The 7286-nt window shown below is 44.1% G+C and overlaps 1 long non-coding RNA gene across 1 annotated transcript; it reads right to left on the bottom strand.

Annotated features, from left to right (window-relative positions):
- Nucleotides 1–351: 351 nt before the first annotated feature.
- Nucleotides 352–6947, bottom strand: LOC306657032. Its single transcript, XR_013762700.1, has 4 exons — nucleotides 6898–6947; nucleotides 4773–4872; nucleotides 4447–4549; nucleotides 352–519 (listed from the first exon to the last, which is right to left on the bottom strand). It is a non-coding gene; the product is annotated as an uncharacterized lncRNA (long non-coding RNA).
- Nucleotides 6948–7286: the final 339 nt, after the last annotated feature.

Genomic DNA, 7286 nt, shown 5'->3' with positions numbered 1-7286 from the left:
CCTCTAATTATAAACCAGAGAGAGCTGTTTGCATGCAAGGGGAAGGACACTTCAGAGAATGTCAGGGTTCATAACATTCCTTGGGTGACAGGTGGTCAGAATATTTAAAGAATTTTCTATGCCCAAGATAACCTTGACTAGAGGAGTGAGCAGGGGAATTTTAAGGGAAATTTGAACTTTGCACATAAAATTGAAGCATATGAAACAGATCTAATGTTAGAAAAAGCTTTGGATGGGTGGGACCATTGGATTTCCTTGAAAAGTCACATTGTGGCAAGGATAGGCTTTTCCCGTCTCCTTCCCAACTCTCAGCCCTCCTAGATAGTGGTACATCCAAGAAACAACATTCGGTGTGGGATAGGATGTTCTGCACTAACCGAGGGGACCAGGAGGTCAACGTTCATGATCTTACTTGAAAGTATGTGTCCAGCTCCACAGAGCTGATCTAGCAAGGGGACCCACCGCAGGCTCATGGAGGCCAGGCCACAGTTGGACCAGATGAGCATGACTTCCAGGACTCTAGGAAGAAACAGTGGCAAGTCAGGGAGGTTATTGACCTATGTATGGCCCCAGGTATGATCGACCCTGGTCTGGCAATCTACCCATTGGAATTTTAATGGACTGTAAATAAAACAATTATTTCAACAGTATTCAGTTGCCTCATTTGATGAAGGCTAGGGGTAGCTCCTTGTAAATCTATTGCACTTCATCAGTTGCCCATGAATTTTAGACATGTCAGTTGGCACTTATTTTCATGGCTAGACATAACATCTCAGGTTACAGCTTGATAATCCAACCTACATGTTAAAAAAAAAAAAAAAAAAAACAGTACAGATGTAAGTCAGAGGCAACACTCGAAATGTTTTGACAGCAGGTATGAGGCAGGGATGAATCAGACTTGAGCTTCATGTCGGAAAGGACAGTCTCTTTCCACAAACCTGGTCCACCGGCACCAGTTGGCTCTGTACCCTGAATGAAATTGATTTTTCTTCACACCGGTGGTCAGAAGGCACATTAACCAGCTAACACCAGCTTTACACAAAAACTCGAATGCCAAGTTTAATCCTGTGTGATTGAAAAAAGCTGAGCTCCAGGCCCCCCAAAACTGGGTTAAAATGCAGAACTCAACAGGCTTGTAATTACATGCAATGCGCCATGAGCATGACTATAATACCATTTTACAACACAAAGGAGAACTATTGAGTTCTATTCACAGGAGAAAGTGCTACAGAGATTCCTCTCTCGGTGGGATAGAACGAGTATGTCACAGCATATATTTTTCCTGTAATTAATGAAACCAAGCATAAAGGAAAATTCAGCTCACTTCCACATTTCATTAATGTGCTTTGGGGTTTTGGCAAAGCAGGAACAACGATGGGACCCATTCGGATTTCAGGAGATGAGTAAAGAGATAATCCCTGTGTGAGAAGCAACCTTATTTTGTGATCCATGACTGCCTCTCCCCCTTCCTCAACCTCCCATATCTCACCCGGCAAGACCACACAAAATCCAAAGTGCACCCCAGTTGTATGAGACCTCTGTTTCAAAGATCCCTATGGAAAGTTCATTTGGTCTTTATCCCAGTGACTAACACCTGGTTGTCAGAAAAGGCTGCCTTGCCGCTTGGCTTTATGTAACTGAGATGGCCAGCTTTTCTGACTCACATCACCACCACTGCCCCACGTTGCCCTGACCAAGTCAGTGGGTATCATCATCTGCAGCCCCCAAAAGCCCTGGCAGCACAGCCCATGGAGGTGAGATGGATAAACAAGAGCATGTGCCACCCAGCTGGAGTCCAAGCCCCAGCTCTCACTTCAGGGACAGCAGGACAGCCACATGATGGTGGTCCCTCTGATCCCAACTCCCCTACCTCCAGGACTACAGGTTCTGGACTGTAGGATCCCAATGGGCTCAGCTGTCACTTGCCCCAAGGACCCGTAGCCCCAAGTCCCTTCTGTTCCCAAAGCCTCCTTCCAGGACATTATCAGTTTCTCATTCCAGACCCTGGCCCCCAAATGTCTGCTCACACCCACTTTAAGGAAAATTGAAGTACCCCTTGCCTTTCTCTACATCTCCAGGAGTCCCAAACTTTTCCATGGGGGTGGAGAAGTGAGTACTTAAAGCAAATCAAGATTTATTCTCCTTAAAACAACCAAAGAATCTTGCTGACTCTTTCTTGTTAGAACAGAGAGAAAATATAGATTTACTCTCTGGTAGAACATATTGTTAACTTTATGGTGTACAGGTATTTTCAACTTTTTTAATTCCCTATAGCATAAAATTGATAAGTTCTCTCCATTCAATCCTTGGAAATTATTGTAGAAAACTTCCCATTATTCTTTTTTTTTTTTTTTTTTTTTTTTTTTTTCAAGTTAAAACCTAGTTCTTTTCCTCCACATGCCAGAGAATTCAGATAAAATCCCACTGGAGCAAATACAATTAAGTAAAGGTCCTACATAAAGCAATTTCCTTTTCACTAAAAATCTCATTGTAAAATGCCAATGTGAAAACGGTAAATTTTTATTTCAGCAGGTTTTTATTTATACCGACTATGGATGCATGTCCCACTTAGAATTGGTAGTAATTTACTAATTAGGTAATGAATTGCTTCAAAAGTTGGTTGCTGCTATTTCTGATAGTTATTGGTTCAGGGTATTTGAAAGTAAAGACACACTTATATTCGCAGAATGTATATTTGCACCAAATAAATTCAGTCTGACGCAGAAAACTCCCAACAGCCTCACTGGGCCTTCCTTGGCCTTCGCTGTAGTCTGTCACCCACCCTGGCCTCCCATCCTCCTGCACTGGGGGTTAGACATGTACCACAGTCTGACAGTTGCCAGACTCCCAAATTCTCTCCCATTTTCTCTCACAAAGTCGTCTCCTCTAATAAAATACTTGCATGTTCAATCCTGTTTTGAAGTCTGCTTCTCCAAGGACTCATATGAACACAGCGCTCAAAAAAAGAGAGACAACCATCGTGTGTGTGTGTGTGTGTGTGTGTGTGTGTGTGTGTGTGTGTGTGCGCGCGTGCGCGCACGTATGTTTGTAGCCCAAGACCCTTGTCCCTCTCATTCTTTCCTCAAACATCCATGGAGGGCAACCTGTGTTGCGTGGCACTGGGTTGGGGGCAGGGAAACAATGATGGCACTGTCAGCAGGGATTTGGTAGAAAAAAGGAGCTGAAAGCCTGGTCAGAATCCACCAGTCTGACTAGAGCCCTGGAACCGTCCAGAACCCAGCATAGTTCCGCCTCAGACTCTAACAGGAAGGATAGACAATCGTTTCTTACAGCGCCACCCACTGGAGAATGTTCTGCACCTCTTGTAAAATGACACTTCACTGGAGGATGGCTAACCTGTTTGATTGACAGGACCCAAGTACATATCCAGCAGAAAAGGAGGTTGAAGGACTAGAAAACACTGTCAAAGAGGAGCTACGTCCCAACACAAACCCAAATGTACAAATCAAGCCGAATGATTAAAACAGTCTCCTTGGAACAAGCCTTCATCATGAAAGCCCAGAAGGTTGCTGCCAATCAGGGGCTCTAGTTGCAATTTTTTTAATCAATTTAGACTTTTAATGAAAATGAATCCTGGGGCATGAGAAATTTTTGTTAACCATCAGTGTCACCTAATCATGGCTCACAAGGATTCTCAGACTCATACTTCACTGAGGGTTAACCTGCTGACGGCAAGTTTATTAAATGAAGTCATTGTAACAACACATCCAGCAACTCAGCCAAGCTGCTCCAGGGTTCAGGGTGGTATCATTTCACTAAGAGCATTGAGCTGATGGGCCTCGATAATCAGATTAATCTGCCTTTTCATTATGATCTGGGGGATGTGACAAAAGGAGTTTCAACATGATCTGAAGACAAGTTGCAGCCGATGAGTGACAGGAGAAGAATCTCTTTATCCCACCAAGAAAATCAAGGGACCTAAGAATTGTTAAATCTCTACGTCTGTCACTAGGTGGTTAAACACGGTCAAAGAGCTTTTACAAAGACAGACCTGGAAGACAGCTAACAGAAAAATGTGGGGCCGAGGCCAACCTCATTGAGCAGACTTTGTGTTGCTGCCTGTTGGCCTACCCAGATGTTGGGAGCCGAAGTGGTTTTAAAGTCCTCATCTGGTTGGGGATCATTGTTAAGAGAGCCAGCTCCAGGCAGCCGGAAGGAGGCAATGGGCTCTCTGCACTCCCTCCCTGCCCTCTGCATGTCCTGCTCCCTCCCTGCCCTCCTCTGATCTAAGGTTCCCACTCCAGAACCTACCAAGGGGAGGGAGACAAGAGTGGCTGCTAATTGTCCCATTCAGTTGTCCTCTGATCCCCATTGACACTAACCCACCACAATGCGAGTTTGCTGTTAAGTTTCCAACAGAGAGTTTGAATTGAACTTGTCTCCTTTCCTGCACCAAACCAACCTACAAAGTCTCCAAATGCTTACTGCAGATCTGTTCCACTTGAACTCTGTCACTCATGCTTTGAAGGGGAAGATGAATGGTTTCCAGAACAGGATGAAGCAGGGGAGACAGGGAGTCTCAGGACACCTGAGAAGGTAAGGAGAACAATGAGGACATAGACCATGTGGCAGGTCAGCATAGCCATGGGAAAAAAACGATGTACAAGAGGAAGGCCACCCTTGCAAAGGGCAAAGGCAGACGCTTGGGTAACATGTACACACCAATATAGTATCTGCTTCTTTTTCTTTTAATTCAGTGCTATGAAGTACACAATTAAAATGAAAGCTGGTTTGTGATAACAGAGGCCTACCTGAAGTATGAGACTGTGCTTGCATACTGGTTGATACATCCCAATAACATCAGGCCTTTGCAGATGTCCACAATATAGTCTCTAAATAACTTAATGTTTGCTGAAAATTAGAAGTATAAAAGTCAAGTCAACTCGACGTGAGCAAAGTCTTTGAAATCCTTAACTTCCTTTTCAGTACTGGGGATTAGACCCAGGGGACTCTGCCACTAAGCTTCATCTCCAGCCCTTTTTTTATTTAGAGATTGGATCTCACAAAGCTTCCCAGACTGCAAGTTTCTCGGGCTGACTTCAGACTTGCAATCTTCCTGCAGCAGCCTCCCCAGCCACTGGGATTGCAGGCATGCACCACATCAGCTCTTCAAAGAATCTAAATCTTAGCCAGGTATGGTGGCACATGCCTGTAATCCCAATGACTGGGGAGGCTGAGGCAGCCTCAGCAACTCAGGGAAGCCCTAAGCAACTCGGCTGGACGCTGTATCTAAATAAAATATGTATAAAAAGGGGGTAGGCTGGGGATATGACTCAGTGGCTAAGTGCCCCTAGGTTTAATCCCCAGTACCAAAGAATCTTAATCTTAAAAGTGGAAAGCTTTCTCACAGGGGAAAATATATAAAGGGGCTAGAAGCAAGAATAGCTTCAAACCAGGGGACCAAGTATCAGAGAAGTCAAGAGTTTCCTCCAAGTTCACACAGTGAAGAAGAGCCAGGTCTCTGCCCAGCTATGCTGGGTTCTTTTCACTATAAGCAGGCCAGAGGGTGAGTCCTTGTCTGTCCTCTGGGGGGGGGGGCTCACTTTTCAAGTTCTCAATCCTGAGATCAGAACTTCTGGAGGACAATAAAGCTTTGTTGAATGCTTTTTTAACAAACTGTTTTCCCCTAGGAATCTTTTCTGGTCTTTGCCTTGGCCCTCCCACCTCTGTGCTTGATTGAAGCCTCCGGATTTATTTACTAGTGGTTGGAGTAAAGAGAGAGGGGAGGAGAGGGTGTAAGTGCATCTTTAATAAGCAGAAGCTGGCTGGCTGCTAAATCCCTCTCAAGAACTAAAGCTCTTGCTGTCTCGCTGCTTTTCAGTCAAATTACAGGGAATGATGTTTTGGATGATTAGTTCTGTGATGAAACTGGTTATAGAAGCTATTTCAGAACTCACAGTGGCTCCCACTTAAATCTGAACACGAAGACCTGCCAAAGATACTCTATCTAAAACTATTTCAGCTCGATACGGTCTTCTGCACATGTCAATATTCTCTCCTTCACAAAGGTAATCAATAACTAAAGAGAAAAAAAAGCAAATCTTGGTTTAAAAACACTTGGGCCATGTCTGGCTGCATAAAGTACAGTTCAGTTCTGCACACCCTGCTTGCTGGCTCTAATTACTCCGGTTGTTCCACAGGTAAGCTGGCCTTGGAACTGTTTTTTGTCCTCTGTTTACTTTTGGAATTGGATTTTTTTCACTCCAAGGCAGGCCAGGGATGCTGTTGCAGACAATCCAACCTCACACAACAGCAAATGGAGTTAAGATCTGATAACAGTCTCAGTTTGCTTGATCGTCAGCAAATATCACATCAGTTCTTTTAGTCCCAAATGCCCATTTGCAGGTCTGAGAGATCTCACATAGTTCTGCAAATCCATCATGTTAACTGGTAACAGCCAAACTCTCAACAACCCATGTTCTAAAGAGCTTTCACCCAATTTCTGTGACCAGGCATGAACTACTAGCAGTGAGTCACTGCATGCTTTTGACTGAATCCAGTTACTCCTTGAAGAATTTACCAGAACAAACATTACATGCTAGAAGGTGGCTCACAATAACAAAAATAATAATTGGGTCAGGTGATACTTTCCTTCATTTTAATATCTATTTATTTATGCTGGGGATTGAATCCAGGGCCTCCTGCTTACCAGGCAAGCATTCTAGTGCTGAACTACATCCCCAGCCCTCAATGGGTTTTTTAAAAATTCTTATACATGGAAAGCTATAACAGGCACTGCATCTCAGAATGGTCAGGAGCTCTCTCCACAGCGCTCAAGGCAGCCTGTTCTCTCTCCTCTGTGTGCTTGGTTCCCCTTCCCCACCCATTTTCCCTGGGAAGAGAAATAAGATTCAAAGATAACCACATCATACTTACTCTTGGCAAGTGGGATTACTCTTTCCACTCCAACCGTTAATAATGCCTCAAAGGGTTTTGTTTCCTGCCCTGAATTCACTGCAAGTAAATGCCTTTAATACCATGTCCAAGAGGGGACTGTGACCTGGGGAAGAAGGAGCTAGCCCAGCGTCTAACAGAAGGACTAAGATAAACGGTCGCCCTCTCCAGCTGCACGGGAAGTGCCAAAGCAGAGAAATCTTGGGAAGCCTGAAGTAATCTAGTCATTGTGTATGCACTTTGTAAATGATGATGTATATTAACATTGCCTCTCCTTGTTACCTTGGTTAATGTAAATGCAAAAAATTTTAAATTCTCCTTTGTGATGATCAAGACGCACTTACAGGAGACCTAAAATGAGAACCAAGAAC

This window comes from Sciurus vulgaris, assembly GCF_902686455.1.
Source record: "Sciurus vulgaris genome assembly, chromosome: 3".
Lineage (NCBI taxonomy): Eukaryota > Metazoa > Chordata > Mammalia > Rodentia > Sciuridae > Sciurus > Sciurus vulgaris.
The sequence above is the reverse complement of the archived record's forward strand: the minus strand, read 5'-3'. Positions and strand labels throughout refer to the sequence as shown.